Source organism: Anser brachyrhynchus, assembly GCF_964034855.1.
Source record: "Anser brachyrhynchus genome assembly, chromosome: Z".
Lineage (NCBI taxonomy): Eukaryota > Metazoa > Chordata > Aves > Anseriformes > Anatidae > Anser > Anser brachyrhynchus.
The window spans coordinates 41894243-41917310 of record NC_137697.1 but is presented as its reverse complement, the minus strand read 5'-3'; the positions used below and the strand labels follow the sequence as shown (position 1 = coordinate 41917310).

The 23068-nt window shown below is 37.3% G+C and overlaps 1 long non-coding RNA gene across 11 annotated transcripts in view; it reads left to right on the top strand.

Moving 5' to 3' along the window:
* Window positions 1–22313, top strand: part of LOC308185443 — a 102545-nt gene extending 80232 nt beyond the window's left edge. For 4 of the 11 annotated variants that reach the window (XR_013943373.1, XR_013943374.1, XR_013943376.1 and 1 more), the window contains one exon: window positions 12427–13212. This is a non-coding gene — a long non-coding RNA (uncharacterized lncRNA). Of the gene's footprint in view, window positions 1–2775; window positions 2851–6554; window positions 6709–8151; window positions 10964–10993; window positions 11142–12426; window positions 13213–13240; window positions 13372–15994; window positions 16098–22069 lie in introns of those variants that run through there. The other 7 variants (XR_013943371.1, XR_013943372.1, XR_013943375.1 and 4 more) reach the window with 7 other exon arrangements.
* The last annotated feature ends 755 nt before the right edge of the window (window positions 22314–23068 follow it).

Below are 23068 nucleotides of genomic sequence, written 5' to 3'. Positions count from 1 at the left end.
CCAGAGAAGACTTGGAGTCTCTGGTATGACATTCCATAGTCACCCAAAAGGACAACAGACACTTTTATTTTAGAGCAAATCTGTTTCACTATAAAAATGCCAAGATCTCAGCAAAAACAATCAATTTCCAAATGAACCAATTGAACGAAACCATGAGTTGCAGTGGGTGGGAGTAGGTAAAGTGGAGAAGAGAAGAATGATTCATTAAGTCTCAAAAGATAAGTATTTCAGAGAAGCAGAAAACTGTGGGATATCAGTGTTGGCTGTGAAATTTCTTCTGCATCTCCTGGGATGCTGGTATTAGCAATGAGCAAAAAATTCTTCTCTAACAGTAAGAAACATAATAACACTGTATTTTAGAGGGACATTCAATGTCTTATGAAGGAAATAATTTTGTTATTGAAAGCTACCTGAATTCAATATACACATACCAGTAGAATATGGATTTCCACCGGAAAAACCTCCAAACATATCATTTGTCACACTGCAGTAAAACTGTGGCCTGATATGAAAAGAATGAAGTAACTCCTGATTCCAAGAGTGTTTACAGAACTAAGTAAATTAGCACAACTATTAAATGGAGGCAAATCAGACTAGATGAAAACGTGACTAATAATGCAGAAAATCTATCCTGTCTCTATTGCTGTCAGTAGGAGTTTCTTTGCCTTTACTAGAGAGGTGATAAATATTAATTCCATACTCTTGGTTTGCTCCAATATTACCAAAGATGAATTTCTTCTTAATATTGAGTTTCCCTCTTCCACTTTTCTACATCTTGTGATAGATCTCCAGATGTACAAAATATGTGTACTTTGCATGCTTTGAGGGTGGAAATTATTGGCCAAGAGTTGGAACTGGAAATATGGTGGCATAGCATATTTTCACATGATCCAGAGTATCAGGAGATTGCTACCACCTTTTAGACCGTGTTATCTGAGTCCACACAAAAATAGATTTAAGAAGTGAACAGTAAAGCAATTTCTACACAAGACTATAAAATAATATTTCAAAAGAATGAAAAAATATGTTTTCTAATTAGAACATAACTAATGAAAAGCAGACTTCAGTATGTAGAAGAAAGGTAGTCATTCCTACATGGCAATGCTGAGTTTAAATTTACAAAACAACAAATCAAATCAATAAAGAGCAAGTGTAAATTACATATGGTAAAATATTATATTAAAGAATGCAAGTTAAAATTGTCTGGGTAAAATGTCCTTGGAGGAAAGCTTCTGTGTGTTGACTAAACATATGGCCTTTCTAGAGTCCTTAAATTCTCTACTTGAACAGATGTTGGAAAAATATGTCATGTTTATTATGACTTTTAAAATCTGAACAGAAAAGAGCAGACAGTCCATTGATTTGCCTTGTTAATTACTGACAACATACAATCACAAGGTTTTTAAATGCATTTTAGTAAGATTAAAAAACATTGTAAATTATATTTTTCATGTTGAGAATTCTATTCTCTAAAAAAAAAACATTTAAAAGTGTCATTGAAAAAACTCAAGAAGCATTGTTTGAAAACACATAGTGAATATTAATATTATTTTCCATTTCTGCAATATTTTGTACAGCATAAGATACAACATAATATCCAGGCTCCCTGCTTTTGCACTCACTGTCAAGAAACATGGAAATATAAATTTTTTAGGCTTCATTAATTCAGAAACAATACAAACATAAACCAAACAATAGCTAAGAAGTTAAACTGAGAAACAACTCTCAAATGGTTGTGCTATGCATGTCTTTGGAGATATTCAATGTACAGCTGGACAAGGCTCTGAGCAACCTGATTCAATTTTTCCATGAACTGGGGGTTGGACCAGATGTCCTTCAGAGATCCTTTCCAACCTAAATTACCCAGTGATTCAGTGGTCCAACCAAATGAATGTCACTCTCCAGATGTGATACAATGCTTTGTTCCAGTTATTGTAGTGAAAGTTCACTTTTCACAGTATGCTTGTTACTAGACTGAGAAAAAAGGTTGAATAACCAAAGGAAGATACTGGAAAAAAAGTAGGAAGAGGAAACAAATGGCTTGTTAAAATTAAGTACGTAAATGGCATTATCATTTGATCTCTTTTACATTGCCACGCTAACTTCTCTAATAGACTCAGTGACTTCTTTTCCCCTCAAATACTGTAGAATCCAAGCTAAGATAGCCTTTAAGAGCTATTAATTAAAAGATAGAGGAAGAAGATGTGTATATTATTCCCTTGCATAATCACTGAATCATGATTCATGCTCTGCTTGAGTTTATAAGAGCTCATGGGATTTCTCCTTGAATCGAAAAGATAAAGGTGTAACTTTGCATCTCCTGAATGAAATAACAGCCATTTCCACATAAAATTATTAAAAAGCACTGAAGGAAGCACAGTTTATAAAATGGACAGACTACTTATCTATTTGAATATTTATTTAGTGCCTTTAAGACTTTTAAAGAACTTTCAGAGATCTCACATAAGAAACTAACAGCAACATGAGGATCTTTAATTGAATAACCTAAGGTTTTGATTTCTATCAGAATTTATTAGATTCCCTTAAGGTCTGTTCCAAAGCATCTGTTTTCATAATAAATATATTAGCTAGGAGCATGGCTTTTTGCCTCAGTGGTTGAATTGGAACAACTCGTTATAGTACTATCATAATGATTGTTTCTCAGTTGTATTGTGGGATATACCTAGGATCTTTCTTTATTGACAAAGACCACATTGTGCTAAGTACTGCATAAACAAAGCACAAAAAGACATTGCTTTTCCCTCTATTTTGCAGTCTGTAATGCATGGCAAGGCCACTGATTCCACTTGCTTGTGTACAAGTAAGTAACTGTGCATATTCAGTTTTCACCCATGCCTGATCAGGCTACATCAGCAACAGTCATGGAAAAACTGTTGCATACTTTCAGGACTTTCAGAGTTGGATGCTGCTCACTGCAGCTCTGCAGAACTCCTTTCTTCAAAGCCGATTTAATCTAACCTTGTTCAGGTGAGAAGATTTAAGTCTATTCACCAGCTATGTTAGCACCTATTTTTTTATTTGTAGTGAATAATATTTTGTCATGGAAATGTAAATATGGAGCCAAGGTCAGAACATATTCTGTAGGACAACCCATTCTTTATACCTCTTTCATAAAGCAAACCTTGTGATTTTTGCTGAACAGCTTTTCATGGAAAAGGTGAAGACACGGGAAACATTTTTTCTTGATAATTACAGCTCTGAAAAACTGCTACAAACAGGGTGGCTAATTAGTGACTTGATTATACAGCTGGAATCATAGCCATGAAAATTTCTAGTCACAATGTTCTTAAATTCTGCATTTTTTATGTATTCAAATTACTTCAGTAACTCTATTGCAAAAAGAATAAATTCAGTCCTGGTGTAAGCAGGGTGCTGTGAAGACTGATCTGTTTCTGACAAGGGTAACCATGGCCTAAAGCAATTTATCTGCTATCGATAAATACAGTGGAATAATTCCTGTTGTTAACAACCATGTTTGCTTCTTTGATTTTAGTACAACCACATTCATACCTGTTCATTAGATACCTAATTAAAGTGAAAGGTAAAAGCAAGATGGGTAAGAAAATACATTCTGTACCATTAATACACCTGAGTCATTCTAAAACTTGCAGTACTTATAAGTCTGTAAATCATCACAAATGTATTTAGCATAAAACCGAAACAACAAAGCACAGAGGATGACAGATGGTTATAAAATTAATTTTACAACTAAACTCCCTAGATTCTGCAAGCAAAAAGGCAATAAAGAAAAGAATCCATCTCTGTGCACATTATATAATTTGATTTTACTGATATTTGAAAACCCTTCACTTAAAAATATGTTTAGCCAAGGTATTTTTCTATATTATTAAAGAAATCTAAAGCTTCTTGCTAAGCAGAAAAGACATCATATTTCTTAACGCAAACATTTTTCCAGGATAACTCATTGTCATAATTTCTTACATGAGACAAAGAGAAGAATTATTTTGGTTTATCGAAAGACTAATTTGCCATATTTGATGGTTGAGAAGACCTGCAAATTAAACTAAACTTTTAAATGTCAGGAAAACATGCTCAAAATAAGTAGGAATCTGATTGAACTGGCAATCTTTATGTTTAGCTAAGAAAATATTTCATTGATAGTTGCCTATATTTTCAAAGACTCTCCAAATATTTAAAAAGCTTGCCTAGATATATTACCTTAACATTCACTTCATGGGTTATTTAATTTCTACCACATAGTTTAGGATTTTTATTAACTACTGTTTGGTTTGTTCCTACTTTTTTTTTTTTTTTTTTTTTTTCTAAAAAGAGGTGGGAAGTTGTGATCTACTATGAGCTTGTTGATTTTAGTCTTCTTTGTATAAGCAGTATGATACTGAGTCAATTTTGGCTGCAGAAGCAGTTTTGGGTTTGGTTATTTATGACACATGGAAGCCCTATAAGGCTTTTTAAAAAATTTTCAAAAGGTTTGATGACCTTTCCTTGATGGTTCCATGCAGGAGCACATTTGGACTTCACGGTAGAATATACTCCAGATATATTGATGAAAGCCTTTGTTGAGTTCAACATTTATAGAACTACAATTCAATTTCTGTGTGAAGTATGTAGAATTCAGCATATCTTCCTCAAATATTTACTTCTTATTCATTGAATACTAATGAATTTTCTTAAAATTTACATATAAAAATGCAAACTAAATAATGGATTTAAATGAACTAAAAATGAGTCATATCTTTAACATATATGCTAGCTGGTTCTTTGCCCTGAATATCCAAACAGTAGAATCCAGCCCTTTCACACTTTTCTTCTTATAACAATTTATTGAGTTTTTGTATACAGGCTATATATGAAGACACTTAATAATTGCTGTACTCATTTAATTGGAAAGACTGAAAGAGGTCAACAACTCAGATGACCTTTAAAGAGAATTGCAGGATACAGATTAAATAATAACTGTTTGGCTTCTCGAGTTAACTCAGTGAAAAAGTTCTTCCAATCTCCGTGATTCAGAGTTTAGAATAAAGCCAGATCTTCATGTCATCTCACTACCAGATTACATATTCCATCCCTGCCTGCTTTTAAATATCCTACGGTTGCAGACCTGCTCTTGTATCTGTGCCTGATGGACACCTGGGGGCAGCAGTCGCTTGACTCTAAATTGATTAAGCCCAAATGTTTTTCTTCTTGAGAACGGTTTTGGCATTTGTGAAAATTGCTGAATTGTTCAATGTTCAGACTAGAATCTTACAAACTCAGCCAACCCCCATCCTGCCAGATTTGTTATACATGTACATGGTTATGCATTTTATTACTTCACCAAAAGGTCTCAGCAGTTGCTTAGACATGTATTTATATTATAAGAAAATGTGTCAGTCTGTATTTCTACACTGCTGTTTCTGTACCAATGCTGTTAAGATAGCTGTTTTTTGTCTTCTTTGAACAAGAGAAGAGCCATTAAGTATGCTTCACTTAATTGCATTACAAAACTAACAAATTATGGTCCCTATTAACATAGGTAACAGTATCAGAATGCAGAAGCATTAGCCTGCTTATTGCCCTGTAATTTTTCTCACCTCCTTTAAGTTAAAATTTTATAGAAAAACAAAACAAAACAAAGCAAAACAATTTATTTTGTATAACAGTAGCTCATTATTTATGTGATTGATCTTGATTTTAAATATTCGGAGAAATAGAATAAATGGAAGAGGTTCTAGCAAAATTTTTAACAGCCCCATCCCCTGGCCTTCTAACAATTTTCAGTCGATTTATTATTGCCTTCAGAAATTCACCTGGTAAATGAAATATATAGTTTTTCCCCTACAAAAGGTGCAAAGTCAGAAAGCATGTGAGACTGATTCAGCTCTCTTGAGTATGTACTCTGATATAAGCTGTAACTTCCTAAGCCATCAGTGTGCCCAGGTTGCCATGAAGGTCAATAGTATCCTGGCTTGTATCAGAAAGAGTGTGGCCAGCATGACTACAGAAATTATTGTCTCCCTATATTTGGTATTGGTGAGACTGAACCTCAAGCACTGTGTTCAGTTTTGGGGCCTCCACTGCAAGAAGGACATTGAGTTTGAGCATGTGCAGAGAAGAGCAATAAAGCTGGTGAAGGGTCTAGAAAACAGGATTTGGAGAAATAACTGAGGGAATTGGGGTTGTTTAGTCTGGAGAAAAGACTGAGGAGAGACCTCACTGCTCCCTGCAACTAACTGAATGGAGGTTGTAGTGAGGAAAATGTTGGTCTGTTTTCTCTGGTAAAAAGCAATAGAATGCAATAAAATGGTCTCAGCCAGGGGAGTTTTCGATCAGATGTTAGGAAGAATTTCTTCATGGTGAGAGTGGTCAGGCATTGGAACAAGTTGCCCAGGAAAGTGGTGGAGTCTTCATCCCTGGAGGTATTTAAAAGGGATGTGGACATGGTGTTAAATGGCATGGTTTAGTGTTGGGACTTGGTAGGTCAGGCTGATGGTTGGACTTCAAGGCCTTTTTAGAAACAGAATATTCTACAATTCTGTGATTCATGTGTACCTATTTCTTTTTTCTTAAAGATCTTTGCCACTTTCAGTGCACAGTATAGACACTACTCGTTTCATGAAGGAAGGAAGGAAGGAAGGAAGGAAGGAAGGAAGGAAGGAAGGAAGGAAGGAAGGAAGGAAGGAAGGAAGGAAGGAAGGAAGGAAGGAAGGAAGGAAGGAAGGAAGGAAGGAAGGAAGGAAGGAAGGAAGGAAGGAAGGAAGGAAGGAAGGAAGGAAGGAAGGAAGGAAGGAAGGAAAGGAAAAAAAAGAAATAATATTGCACAAGATTATAATATTATCCACTCAGGCCATCAGTTGACTTGGAATCTCAAAATTCCCTTCACAGACATCTGTGCTGAAACTAATAACATATCAGTCTGCCATTTTGCCAGCCTTTGTTTAGGTAAACCCTAAAGGAAGATGAGCTACTTTTGTATTTTTTAGCACCAAATAAATACTAAAGTTCAGGAACACTGAGTTACACTGAGGTGTCTTCCTGCCTCACAGGCTAGAAACTGAAGAGGTTGTGAAATGAGAAATTAAGAACACAGAACAAAAAAACAAACAATAAATGTTTCTCCACAAAATTTCCTGTTATATCCTAAGCCTAAGCTTTTGAAAAAGAACGATTGTCAGCATTTTGCCAGAATTTTGAATACTGAACAAAACAAAATAGCCAGCATCTGGTGAAAGAGACATATGGCTTGTAAAACTGTAGCTGGAATGATTTCACTTAGCAGAGTTATAAGGCATGCTATAATGAAAAGCGGTAGTCGACCTTAAAATTACTAGATCTACCTGAAATATTTGTGTATGTGTGAGTGTGCATGCATGTGCTCACAGGTGCATAAACATGTGTATGTGTGCGTGCATGCATGTATGCACAGTTGTCTGTGCAGGAAACGTTTAAAATTCATGTAGTTCACTGAAAGAAACAAACTTTTCAGACTATGATTTTAATCACCATAATGATGATTAACTCACTTCTATAGAGTATAATCCTCAAACTACAGGTCAGGACACTCACGTCATGAAGTGTTAGATGGCAGAAGTCAGAAAACAGCAGCAGCAGTTTAATTTCCTGTGAGCTGTCCAGCTCAGTTCTGCCAATGTTGGAAAGTGAGAAAAGGCTGGAATGACTGACAGCAAGTGTTAGTTAAGGAATTGCCTTTCATTACTGGCGATAGCTTGGTTTCTCTAAAGAGGGAAAATAAACATAAATATTTGCAAACAGTTATTATTACCATTTTCCAAGACTCTGTTTTGGAAGACTCCAGCTGCTAGCTGCTAGCTAGTATAGCCTCACTGTAGCATACAAAGGAAAGGTCTTGCAATGAGTATGACTCCTGGTGAAACAAGTAGGTCTTTAGCTATAATAATATCCAGATACTGTCCTTATACTAGATAAATCAGAAAATCACATTGTTTTCAAGTTCCCAAATTCCCTTAAATAAAATTTTAAAATAATGATGTTTAATGAAACTTTTAAAAATGGTTATCTAACATTCTGCTACATCTATTGACATGCTAAGAAAATGAAATCAAGACTCCAAAAGTCTTGATAAGGCTTCCAAAAAACAAACAAACAAAAAAAAACTGAAAAAGACCACAAATTTCATCTTCATTTCAGATTTCCTTCAGAGTCTGAAAAATCTCGCTCAGCTCTTCCAGGCAGTAGATGATGAACCATAATTGTTTCAGCATTTCTCCAGCTGAATTGCAGGCTTAGCAGCATTAAATTGTACATATTTTTGTCAAGTTTAGTGGGGTTTAGTCTTTAATTTTAAACTGTACGAAAGCCTCACTCTAAAAGAAAACCAGCAAGGAGCCTGTTTGAGGAATGAATGAAGATTTTTACCTTTTAAAACACTACATTTTTTTTGTGTTGTTGTACTGTCTTTTTTTATGATTTTATAGCAGCTGCATATTCATCATTTATGCATTTCTTATGATAAGGAGTGCTTTGCAGAATATTAATAACAAATATTATTTCTTATTCCATGAGAATAAAAATATGTACAGTCCTCAAATTATGTATTATGTAAGAATTATAGAGACAGTAATAATGACAAAATAGAAGTTGCTGTTCGATTTGCATCTAAAGCTGCATTCAGAATTTCTTCTTTCAGTTTTCTGTGTCATGATCATTTTTTGAATGACAATTAAATATTTCTAGTTAATTAAATTGCAGAAATATTTGCAGAAGATTTTTTTTTCCTTCTGTTGGTCTTATTCATCCAGTTCATGTAAAACCATCAAAGAATGTGCTATTTTGAATTCAGTTTGTTTTATTGTATTCTATACAATATGTCAGTTAATTGACTTTTAAAATAAGGCTTATTTTAGTAACACAGGTGTCCCCTATTTGTTTCCATTAAATAATTCATAAGTACATATGTTGAATTATCATGTCATTGTCTAAATATAAGAAGGCTTTGTTTCTATCTGTTTAAATGTCAAAAAAAGGAAAAAAAAAAGACAGTTTTCCAATGGGAAATTTGGAAAAAATAAATAATTATGCCACATGTGCTGCTTAAAGTTTGAATTTCATCTTGAAGTTGAAATTAGTTGAAAATTTCTTCATAATTTGTGAGTCCATTTTATTTTGAAACTTACAATTAAATAATTCCTTATTCTCAGCTATGGTAGTCCTCTTACCACATTCTGAACTAGTAGTTTTCAGTGGTATTCAGCTAAAAAGTACTAAGGTATAGTCTGTAATTTTACACCAAAAGTCATAGTAACAGCAGAACAATTGATTCAAAACATAACTGGCACCCTCTGCAAAAGCTGCGAATTCTACTAAAGAATTAGGACTCTCTGTGACAGCACATATATTAATTACTGACAAGGAATTGTCATGACTTTAACAACCTTAAGAAAATAATGTTTATATCCAATATAATCAATATTTAAACAACAACAACAACAGAAGTTATCCAGCTGTACAATTGTGTGTGTACGTAGTAAGAAGGAGGGGTGGGGCAAAAGGGATAATGGAAAGACAGGAAGCAGTTGAGTGTATTTGAATGTGACTACAAATGTGTTAATATTTTTCTATAAATGCATTAATTATTCCATAACAACTTATCTTGACTTTTTTTCATAACTACATATTTAGAGATACATTTACCTCCAGAGTTCTAGTGGAATCACTGAGGGGAAAAGCCTAATATTTTCTGGATCAGGCTAGGAAGAGTGAGAGTAAAGACCAAAAATTGAGAGAGCAGCTGAGACATTAATTAAATGACAAAGCAAGAAATGAGTTGTTAAAGCTAGTATAAATTGACAAACGAGACAAAAAGAAAAAAAAATGGAATAAATTAACAGTGTAGAGCTGCAAAGAGCCTGGGAAAAACAGTAAAGAATATTCTGCTTGGCACAATGAAGCAAAGGAAACCAGCTGCAAGACTAAAAGAGTAAAATGAAACAGACAGAGCAGTACAGATGATACTGTGATGTTGTGTTAGAAGCTAAATGCTAGGGAAGACAAAAAGACAAGTGGAGCGATTATAACTACAAGATTTTGAGATAGCAAACTTCAACCAGAAGATTCGGCTCTCTGGAAAAGAATCTAAAGATATTTTTTAGCAATCTTAGATCATAAGATTGGGGCAGACAAGTAAATGAATAAAAACATGAAAATTTAAATCTTTTGGTTTAGTTCCTCACACAGGTCTAGTCTTGAATTAGGTCTGGAGAGAAGCAAAAGAGGCAAGTTTTAGATAAGCACATCTAAGACAATCCATACTTTTGTATCTTACAGAACAATTGAAAATTCTAGCCCATAGGTATGGTCTTTTGCTTAAAACAAATAAACAAACAAACAGCAACAACAACCAAACAGCCCCCTCCCACAACATTATCTGTTCTTTAATAGTGGTGGCAATAAGCTTGTATCAAGTAAATGCAGTGACTTCCCATGTGCTTATCTCTGGCTTTTAAACTCCACTGTTCGTGTCTGAGACAAACATTTTATATACAATGAAAAGAGGAGTCTATACTCTACCTGGTCAGACAGAAGTGGGCAGTGTTGGTGCAAGAATGGTTATTTCTAGAATCCCAGCAAATGATCATGGAGTCCTTCTTCAGCAATGCAGGTTTTTGGACCTACATTCAATACAGTCTGAGATCTGAATTTAATCCCATAGTTATTTTTCATAAACAAGCACAGTGACAAGTCATGCATCAAGTCGATTGAACTTAATAATTTTATGTCACCTCTTTAGAAGTGATAGATTTTACTCATGCTGTTCACCTCAGAATAAAAAATCATTTAAAAAAAGGAAAGAAAAGCAAATGATCAAAACGAAACGCACAAAATGTCACCTTGCATGAACAATGCAAACAAAATTCTTATACTCAAAGATATATGTAAAAACCTGAAGGCATGTAAGTAGTAATTAGAAGGAACTGTAAAGCCAAAAAACATAAATTAAGTTACTCATGTTCTGTCTACTTATCTTCCCAAGAGCAAACTCAGTCAAGAAATATTTTCTCATCAATATGAAGCACAGATTTAAATCTGGCTCAACATTAGAGAACGTAAATTTCTGTAAGAGGTGCAGTTCCCTGGAAAGGACAAACACAGTCAACCAAAATAAATAAATAAGGAAATAGGTAAATAAGTAAAACTGCGCAATCCTCTTGGCTGTACCAGAAGTCTGTAGGCTGCATTCACAGTATCATAGAATCTCCCAGTGTGACAGAGGTTTTCTGTCAACCTAAGCATTTATACTGCTCGATTGCTAAAAAACGTGTTCTCAAACTGTTTGTGTGATATAAAATAAACACCATAAAAAAATGGAAAATTTTATTGCTGCTCATAGTCACAAAGAATCAAACACAACCAACATTAGTAATTGTCATGGTAACTGGAAGCAGCCTAGACTTAGGAGCTCTTACCATGCTGTGTGTGATAACATATTATCCATATATCAAGAAAACAGGATAATTGAGAAGAAAATAATTATCTGTATCTGTTTGGAACTTATATTAGTTCCAAAATTCCCATGCTCCGTCCCATTCTCATACAAAGCACTTCATACAAAAAGCCAGATTTTGCCCTCTGGCTCTTCACTTGCTATTCCATCTTCACAATTGCTTCAATGATGAATATTCCACTGCCTGTCTTGTGACTGCCCACTCAGTGACACACACATACAGTGAGCTTTCTTTCCCTTTCTCAAGTCAGATCTACAACAGCCACTGGAGCATCTGTTGGAGATGGAAATTACCCTTAAGTGTGATATGGAAGAAACAATACATAATGTATACGCATCTTTTCATATAAGTTGTCTGATTCGATGTCACTTTGCCTGCTGGAGTTTTGCCTTTCCATTTCCCATTATTTCAGGAAATCAAAATGTGTCAGTTTTCCTTATTTGTTTTGTATTTTCCTTTTTATAATTAGCTCATGTACTTCTCTTGATGTTTGGAGGGAAGGGAGAAGCTACGCATTAACATTCAGAACTTAACTCTGCCTGCTTGAGTTTGAAACTTGAAGCTCTCTTTTTCCAGTCGCAGGTCCATAAACTGACTAGAAGACTTTATTATTTATTTATTATTTATTTACTATCTACCTACCATTTATTTATTTATTTATTATTTCCTCTTTTTAAGCTTTATTATTTATTTATTTATTTTCAAAAAATAGAAAAGTGTTAGGATAGATCTCACGATCTTTGCTACTACAGTTACTCCATTTATATGAATTGACCTGAAAATAGATCATGAGAGAGAAAGAAAGACAGTGAATACATTCATAGTCTAGTAGGTGGGTGGGTACCTCAGCCATGGACCATTCTGATTCAGAGACATGTTATGCCAGAGTATCCCATATCCTATGGAAAAGTCCTGTCACTGGGTTATATATTCTTGGTATCTCATTTTTTTTCTTTTTCAGGGATGAAAGGAAAGGGATACTTCAGAATTTATTGAACTTTCCCTGATGTTGATGGCAATACTTCAGAAATTCTGAAGATATTTCTTTTACCAATCTCTATGCACAATACCTGGGAATACTTTTAAAGGTGCATTTATTAAAGTTACTGTTTATATATGAACTTTGAAAATGATACTGCTGAAAGGACCTGTGCTGTGCCTGTGTTTTGCTGGCCAGTTCAAACTGTTCCTCTGTGGAACTATTAAGCTTGAAGTGGGAACTGAAATTTTGTACACTGAGAACTGACATTTGGCACAGAATTTGCCTTTTATTTGGAAAGCTCTCAGCAAGGAACCTCCCCCACTGCGCTAAGCTGCTTCCAGTGAATGAAGTAAGCAGACATGAAGAGGCATTCCTAAATAAGCTACTTTCCAACTAGGTCTCTGTGTGGCTTGGGAAAGTAAATTCTAGACTTATGGCAACAGCTACACCAATAAGGAAAGTTACATTATTCCTATCTTCATTCTGTTAAACCCCTAAGAAACTCATTCTCTGTAGAGCTAAATAAAGTCCAGTAACCTGACAGAATTCACTTAATGGAAAAAAAATCTATAATATGCATTATAAATGAAGGTAAAACTCAATCTGAATTTAGCAATATTCATAAAAGGCAAGTTAACGGTGCTGCATGCGCTTGGAGTCAACGCTCTACCAACATGCACGCACAACCATAAACTTTCTAAATATATAGAACATTGCTTTTACATATTCATAAGAAACCCGAGTAAGTCTATATGTACCTATCCACGCTTCGTATTATAATTATCTCATCCAGACCGTAGGGGCGGCTTCGACCGGCTCCCTCTTCTTCTGCGCATGCTCTGCCCTCCACAAGGTTCCTGAAAGTAACAAAATGTGATTGACACCAACTTATGCGAGGCTGTCTTTTCTCGTGTTTCGTTAACCCTTGAAACCACACTGATACTATGATTATCATATAACATTAAACAACAAATTTTAACAGTTTACTCAGCGTTTTTCACTGTTCTATATCAGTAACTGCTACTTCTTTATTGATGACATAACTTCATTATATATGTGTTACATCCCATATTGAGGACAGGCTCCCTTCTTATACCATTTGCCCCACAGCAGTCCTTTTCCACTAACTCTTCATTGGTCAAACAACTTTGCCTGGCAATCAGCAAACCCCCAGCAACTTCTGTGCTTTAATGGAGGGAGAACAAGCAACCCGAGATGGCAAGGCATCTCCTGAATCACCCTTCTTTGTTCCCTCTAAACTGTTTACATTCCTGATGGCCTCATCATTAAGAGTCTGGTGTTATCACCAACCATGGGGCTTGTTGACCCCCATGGCCACACTCCCACATCTCCCCCTTCTTTATCAACATCAACCATCTTCTTGACACGAATTATTACTCCGTATGTCACAATATGATATACATTCAGAATGCAAAATAGATTTTTTTAAGTTTTCATGTTTGTAAAGCCATGATATTCTAAGGCAGTTGGTAGTGTTTTTTTGTTTTGTTTTGTTTTGTTTTATAATTTGGTCTGTTATACATTATAAGAATTCAATAATGTATAATATTATAAGATCATAGGAATCATAGGATATCCTGAGTTGGAAGGGACCCACAAGGATCATCGAGTCCAGCTCCTGGCTCCACACAGGTCCACCCAAAAATTCCCAAAATTCAGACCATATGACAAATAGCACAGTCCAAACGCTTCTTAAACTCCGACAGGCTTGGTGCAGTGACTATTTCCCTGGGGAGCCTATTCCAGTGTGCGACCACCCTCTCAGTGAAGAACCTCTTCCTGATGTCCAGCCTGAACCTCCCCTGCCGCAGCTTGACACCATTTCCGCGGGTCCCGTTACTAGTCACTAAAGACAATAGATCAGTTCCTGCCCCTCCACTCCCCCTATTGAGCTGTAGACTGCGATGAGATCTGCCCTCAGCCCCCTCTTTTCCAGGCTGAACAGGCCAAGTGACCTCAGCTGCTCCTCATACGTCTTCCCCTCTAGGCCCTTCACCATCTTTGGATCCCTTCTCTGGACGCTCTCCAACAGTTTCGCGCCCTTTTTGTACTGTGGTACCCAGAACTGCACACAGTACTCGAGGTGAGGCTGCACCAGTGCAGAGTAGAGCAGGACAATCACTTCCCTCAACCAACTAGCGATGCCGTGCTTGATGCACCCCAGGGTACGGTTGGCCCTCCTGGCTGCCAGGGCACACTGCTGGCTCATATTCAGCTTGCTATCAACCAAAACCCCCAGATCCCTCTTTGTGGGGCTGCTTTCCAGCATCTCGTCCCCGAGCCTGTACGTATAGCCAGGGTTGCCGCATCCCAGCTGCAGGACCCGGCACTTGCTCTGGTTAAACTTCATGTGGTTGGTGATTGCCCAGCTCTCCAATCTGTCCAGATCTCTCTGCAAGGCCTTTCCACCCTCATCTGAGTCCACCAGTTTAGTATCATCAGCAAATTTGCTCAAAACACCTTCTAGTCCTACATCCAAATCATTCATAAAAACTTTGAAGAGAACTGGCCCTAAAATGGAGCCCTGGAGGACCCCACTAGTGACCAGCCACCAGCCTGATGCGGCCACATTTACCATAACCCTTTGAGTCCTGCCCTTCAGCCAAATGCTCACCCATCCTATGATGCTTTTGTCTATCTGTATGCAGGACATTTTGTCCAGCAGAATCCTATGGCAAACTGTGTGGAAAGCTTTACTGAAATCCAAAAAGATTACACCATCAGGTTTCCCTTGATTGAATAGATGTGTAAGGAATGGTCCAGCAATTCGTGTCAATAAGGGATTTGAAGGGTTAACATTGAGGTCCAAGTATAGGTGATAAGAGAACAAAGGGATTTTTTAGAGAAAACTGCTGACCACTGCACGGGATGTTGCGAGAGTTTCTGAAATCTGGCCCAGAGGCTACCAAATAAGGAGGAAGGGGGAGCTGAAGCATGACTGAAGGAGAAAAGCGTGAAAGGAAGACCACGAGCCTTCAGCCTGAGCGACCCCTGAGAGACCACCAGAGACTGATACGCAGGTGCCCCTGGGAGGGTTTCGGATTCTGGAAACCAATTATAATAACCCTGCCTCTTCTAGAAGTAGTAATGAATATGTATTAGCCTAGGAGCATAAAAACCAGCTGCTTTACATAACAGGTGTGTGTCCTGGTGGAGCAGAGACTCCCGGCGCACCCAGTGCTGTTTGCTTGCCTGTATTCGTTTAATAAATTGTAAACTTTGATTGTAATCCTATCTGGGACTCAGTCATTTGTAACAGATGGGTGATGTTATAATATATAAGATGTTATGATATATATCAATATGTTGACATTTACTATAACATTTATTATAGCTTTATAGCTTTGATATTTTGGGAGGTGATAAGGATATAGGTAGTTCTACTAGGGCACAAGCTGAGTGCATGGGAGTTCTCATTGCCAGTTTATATTACAAAAAAAAAAAAAAGAAAAAAAACAGTTTGCATTTGCCATTGTCTTAGAAAATTTATAAATAGCATTCACTTTGAACTTTTGTATTTACTAAGAGCTAAGATGTAGCTTCCTCGAAGACAATCTTCAGCATCCTGTACTGAACACCCTGCAAATAAATACAACTTTCCTTCTACTACACTGAAATGTACACCAAACATGGATCGATTGGTTCATAAACCAGTTTCCCAAGTTAATGAATAGAACATCTATAAAATCCAGCATGTTTTCATATTTATCCTTCATAGAAAATAATGTATGTAAAATATTTCTTGGATTCCAGCAAAATAAATGATGAAAATTTCTACCCTAACATTGGTTGCATCTAAAACTTCCATTTTATTCTTCAGCATATTAGAAGGCCCTCAAATAATTTTATAAACTTAAGAAGTGTTAGAGAAAAAGCAATCCTTTGAGTCTTAGAATTAAAATACATACTTGCAGCTCATTGCTGAATAAATGAAAAAAAAAAAGTGTTGTTTTGTCCTTATGGTATATCTTTAAACAGTGTCAACACCCTAAGCAGCTTGTTCATGTCATTTTCTTTAATAAGGAAACATATGAAGTGCCTTTTATTTCCAAGTTAAAAAAAAAATACACTAAAAATAGTAGAAAGGAATTCTAAATTAAGGGAAGTAGTACTTCTTAACCCTGCCCCCCCAAAAGGAAATCTGTCAGTGTAATTGAAGAAAACTATTCTATAGATTTAAAACCTGGAAACCAAAAAGCACATTGATGCCTTCATTATTGTTGTTGAAGTGGAACCGTGTGATTCTTTCTTCACTTCACCTAATACAACGATTTGGATTCTAGTTGTATTTCCATAGATTTTCTTTTTTCTGTTTTGTTTCAATTTTTATAGCAATTGTTGATAGTTTCATTTTCCTACAAATACCATTCTGAACACTTTAAATCATCTTCCTGACACTAAGATTTCATATTCAGTGTTTTGGTGTGATGGATATATATAAGTACATTTTATTTGCAGAGATTTTTGCTAATCTTTTCTTGTTAAGGAACACCATGCTGCTTTTCTGTGTACATACTGCACATACTTAATTGCTGCATACTTTTTCCTGATTAAACATAGTTGATTTTTATATAAGTATATTGTTTAAAACATGCATATGCCATTTTAGCATTTCAAAAGCATATACTGCTTTTGAAAGCTATATATAATATCTGATATATTTTTCTGTCTAAAGCATATGTCTCTAAAATAATGATGCACAATTAGACATACATAGGTAGAGGGAGCAAATATCCAGATAGTTACTTTATTATATAAGATTATTCATATGTGACTATTAGTATATTTAATTATGTTATGACTATAAATATGTGCTTCAGAAATAGATGATTTTAAAATACAATGATGTCAGTGGTTTTCCTGTCAGTCCTTCCACATGTCTCTCATGGTTAAGGACTCCTTGACATGTAACTGTTTGGCTGGGTTTTTTTTGCTTTTTTTTTTTTTTTTGGTTGCACCATATACAATCAATTCCAAGCAGCAAAATAGGAACTTTTTGAAAGTAGAAAACAGTCCCAAGTTCTATGAACTTACAACAATTCTTCTATTTATGAGGATACATATTACAATGACATATGCACAATTCAAAGGGGCATGCTGAGAATAAAGGCTCCAAGCTTCTGGGCCTTATCTAACCATAAACTTGGAAAACAAAAAAAACAAAACAAAACAAAACAAACACACAAAAAAAACAGTAAAACAGTTCTATTTATTACTCTCTTCATCTCTAAAAAGGATGATCTTTTCTGCAGGAGGAACACTTCAAAGATCTTTAGGGCTCTTCAAATGCCAAAATGTTCTGATTTCTGAAAGTTTCTTTTTAAAGAAAAAAAACAGTTTTTTTATTTAAGAATGTATTTCTCTACAGTGTCCTAATTGTCTCCATATGGGAAAAGCCTGTACAAGAATCAGTGAAGACAATGGCATAAATCAAGGGTAACGTTAAAGAACCTTACAAATGATTTCAAAATTGTTAACAAATGTGATCTTTTGCTGTGGGATGTTTTCTGTGGTGTGTTTCAACTTAGCAGTAGAATGTTTACTGCACTCAACCATATGGAGTTCTGTAGATGCGTGTTTCCTGAGAAGTCTGACACTGAGAGGAGAACTTTCTCTAGATTAGAGACAGTTGCGCTAGCAAATACTCGGCTTCACTTCATTGCAGCATGCTGCACTACAGAATTGCATAGGAATATATCAACATTATTATACAAGAGCAACTATCCCCGACTGTGGTGTTTTAACACCAGTAGGTAGCCAAGCACAATCATTCTACTGTCTCACAGTCCCTCTTTAAAACGTTGGGGAAAAAATGTGAAAAGAGCTTGTGGGTTGAGGTAAGGACAGGGAGATCACTTACTAGTTACGGTTGCAGGCAAAACAAATTCAGCACAGGAAAGATTAATGTTATTTATTGCCAGTTAATAACAGCCCAGAACAGTGAGAAACTAAAAGCAAACTAAAAACACCTTCCCCCCATCTACAGTATTCTACCTCCACCACCCAAGCAGTGCAGAGGAATGGGGAATGGGGGCTCTAGTCAGTCCCTGATGCTTTGTCTCCGCCGCTCCTTCACGGTCCCTCCCTGCCCCTGCTCCCCGTGGGGTCCCTCCCACGGGATGCCGTCCTTCCCGAACTGAGCCTGCGGGGGCTGCCCGCAGGCAGCAGCTCTTCAAGCACTGCTCCCACACGGCTCCGTACCACGGGGTCCATCCATCCCCCAGGAGCAAACTGCTCCAGCACGGGTCCCCCACGGGTGGGCGGCAGCTCCCCCCAGACCCCCTGCTCCTGCGTGGGCTCCTGTCCACGGGCTGCAGCTCCGGCCCGGGGCCTGCTCCTGCGGGGGCTCTCCATGGGCCGCAGCCTCCTCCAGGCCACATCCACCTGCTCCACCGGGGGCTCCTCCACGGGGGGGCTGCAGCGTGGAGATCTGCTCCGTGTGGGACCCATGGGCTGCAGGGGGACAGCCTGCTCCACCAGGGGCCTCTCCACAGGCTGCAGGGTGTGAGAAACACTCTGTAGCCAATGACATAGGCTCAGGCGAGGATGTCGGTGAAATAGCAATTTTATTCGCATCCCACAAGCAGGAGCACTCCTATTAGTCACACAATACTGTTTATATACTTTATTTCTCGATGATTGGGACCCTCCCCTGTTTCCCCATTGACTGGGTAGTCCAGATTCACAACCTATCCGATGCTTCACAACAATACATGGCTTTCAGTTGCCAGCCTGTTAATTTTCAATTTTCTTTAGCTTTTTTACTGTTTGAAGTGGTAATGTTTCTTCACTTATCAGACTAGACTTGACACCATGATTTTTGCCTCATTGCTCTAAGGAGTCTGGTTGTCTGCATTTTACAAGGTCGTCTGCTAAGATTTCTTATCACTGCAAGCATATTTCAATATCACATTCCTTACCTTTAAACAATGTAACTCTGTGCAAAACCAACATTTTTATTCCCACAAGAGGAACTGCTGCTGCTGCGTGCCTGGAGCACCTCTAGCCCTTCTTCTGCACTGACCTGGGTGTCCATAGGGCTGTTCATCTTCCAGCTTCTCACTCCTCTCTCCCAGCTGCTGTTGCACAGCAGTTTTTTCCAGTGTCTTAAATTCACTCAGAAGCCTAACAACTATCACTCCCTGGCTTGTCTCTGCACAGTGGTGGGTCCCTTTTGAAGCTGACTGAAACTGACTCTTACCTAATGGCGCAGCTTCTGGGCGCTGCTCACAGAGGCCAACACATGCAGCTTCCAGCAAAACCTTGCCAATTAAGCCCAATGTATTAACTTATTCAAAGCTGGGAACCTCGCACCACACTATTAAAATTTTATTCCCTTAGACCAGTGTTCCTCGAGGTTTTTAGTCTATAGATCATCTAGACTTTTAAAAATGCACTCACACAACTGCACACCTCTACTTTTAAAGCAGCTGGCAAGAGAGCTGAATGCTGCTGTGTCATGTATGTAAATAGTAAGTTATTAATATATATATAAAATCTCTATATTAGAAAACAACAACAACAACAACAACAAAGCCAACAACTAATTGTAGAGTAGCAAGAAAAAAAAATGTGACACTTGGGATGCCAAAGGATACTCATGGCAGTCACAAATTGACTCAATTGACTCAATTGTCACAAATTCCCTCAAGGCACTTGATATTTCTCTGAATGCAATATTTTTATGGATTATCTTCTGCTGCCTTGTGAATAACTTGTGACTTAACCATCGTTGGGCTAAATGACACTGCAGATGTTCTAATGAGTTCTCCAAAAGAGAATGAAAATACAGTTAGCGTTTGGTTTTAGGCTGGAGTAGGAATACATCTTTAAACATCTTTATTGTAGGTGGAGGCCAAGGAAGGTAACTACAGACTCCACACAGATGCTTAGAGAGATCCATACTAGCCTTCTCATGCAATCTATGAAGTGTCCGGTTGATTGCAATTAAAGCTATGCCTCTGTAAATTTCAGGAGATGTTGGCTTATGCTTCTATTGAGGACTAGTGACTTCAAGTGAAGTCTTGAGGGTGCAGCCTACAAATTATATTGATTTGTAGGAAACAAAGAGTTCAATTTTTGGATCCTCAGAGTCTTTAGAGGCAAGCCAGGTCTACCGTGACATGAAATGCACATCTATCTGTCGTGTTAAGGGGTGTAGCCGATTAACCGTTACGGGTCCGGTTGGATTCAGGGTACTGGACTATCACAATCACAGATTCACCAATAACGCATTAACCGATATGGGTATAGTCAGATTCAGAGCACTGAACTACCACAGTCACGGATTCACCAATAAAATATAACCGCCCTTACTCTAGTCGTGTTCAATGAGAACTATCACGGCTAGGAACAATACAGTTAGGTGCAATTTATTACAGCAACAGGTACACAGGTTCTTTGGATTGCCGGCGATAATTTACTGTCTGCAAAAGCAAGCTAGCACACATTAAATACACAGGTGCGCAGCCTGGAAATTAACGCATTAAAAGGCACAAAGACTCTATAGAGATTTCTAAGTTTCTGTGGAGACACACAGTATAACCAAGTGTTCAAATCTCACCCAAAGGCATCCTAATGGGGGAGAAAGAGAGGCTCAGCCTGTCGAATGATCCCAGGAGTCAGGAGGTCCTCGGGATGGTGTATTCCCTCGTGATGGTATCTCCCCTGACAATGGTATCTTAATGATAATATCTTCCCTGACATCCCCTCTCTCTTAGGCCAATTTATATTATTTTCTGTCTTTTAGGTGGAGCTTGAGTGACTCTAGTCAAGCATATCTTAGTTACAATTGGTGAAAAGTTTTCCTGTCTCCATTTAAAGGAATAGGCTCCGAGAAATTCATAGTGCATGCTCAGTGAGGGGTAGTCGCACCTTGGAGGTGGGTAGCTTTTGGGATGGAGGTGTGTTTTGGTATTATAATGATATTATAATGAGCAAAAGTACACCAGAGTACAGCATTTGTCAAAACATGACAGGTCGTTGGCTCAGGGAAGCAAAAAGTGCGGCTTATCGGTCTCGTGCACAAGAACAATCGAGTCCCCACCTGGTCACAGAGCCTAGCTGTGGTGTCTCCACTCCACTCTACGCTCCGTACTGTTTCTTAGAGCCAGCACACCAGGTTCCCCCAGTGTGATAGCATCTAAGGTTGGAAGCTTAGGGAATGCTCAGGTAATGCAGCTACGCCCTACCCTGAAAGCCTCTTCAGTGCTGCACATTTTCTTTAAAATGTGAATGTTAGTTTTATTTTCCTAGTTACTTTAGGCAATTGCACCACACTGTCATGCTAGCAGAGAGAGCACAAGACTGAAATCTCTAAAGAAAAAGGGAATCCTTCACAAACATTTTGTGTGTCAAATGGGAATGTGACTTCCTGCTGTGAATACAAAAGCTGCCATTTAACTTGAAAACAGAAATAAAAGTCATTTTTAATTGTTCCTTCATTGTTGAAGAAGGAAAGGATCCCCAGGTGTTGCCACTTTGGGAACAGAGTACTTAATTTATTTTAATTTTAATTTTAATTTTTTAATTATTTTTTTTTGAAAGTGGTAACACACAATTGTCTGATCTTTTTTGCCCCTCTCCATCTTTTGTCATGGAGGACTGTGAAGAAGACTTCTAAATGAAATGGATGACTGTCTATATGTGAACTGCAAATAGAGGAGGAAATCAAGTTTTGCAAAACTGCTGCTCTTCCTTTCTGTCCCCTTATATCTCTGGAAAATTAAAGGGAACTCCAGATCTCTGTAAAAGGCAAAAAGCTCCTAAATTTACTGTAAAATACACTTGCCCTAGCAGTTCAAGGACTGCTTTATATTTAAGCTTTTCTGAAACTCTGAAGATAATGTCCAAGGCTTTAAAGATATATTAAAAATAAAAATAAAGGTACAAAGGAACGATGAAGGAGAGCCAAGTAACCGCCCAAGGGGAATTCTGAATTTATATATGCATAGGTGTAAATACAGCTGCAAGGTGATTAACTGATTCTGCTAAAGATTAATATGCTCTGTCCTGGAGGCAGATGTTCTTAATGTTTAAATTTCTGAAAATAAAAAGAGACGTTAATAGGTGTTACCACCAGAACTCACAATTTCTCTTTACCTGCATCTTATATAGATATATCTATACCATATACTGTGAGCATACACACTAATTTTCAATAATTACGTTGGCTCTTTAAAGAGCTACTTTGTTAATCACTAGCTATTATTGAGAACTTTTGTCTGGTGTACTTTTTTTAGGACCTTTTTCTTCAAACTGAAAGGGGAATTCAAAATAGCAAGCAGTTTACAGAATGGTATTAATCTTAATGTTCCATTAAAAACTTGAAGATATACCTTTGTAAGATATTTGTATTATTATGCATTACGAGCTGAAAACTGGAACTAGTTACTTTCACAATGGAACACCCCCTTGGGAAATCTCCATTAAGGGGCAAGCTGTGGTAATAGCTATGACCATCCCAGTTGCAGTAAGCCATTGAACACTGCTCTACAATGTTTGACAGTATATGAATCTGTCATTCAAAGAAAAGTGCTGTGAATGCTTCAGCCTCTAGGATCCTATAAACAGCTTAAATGACTGCTATAGTTCATATTCT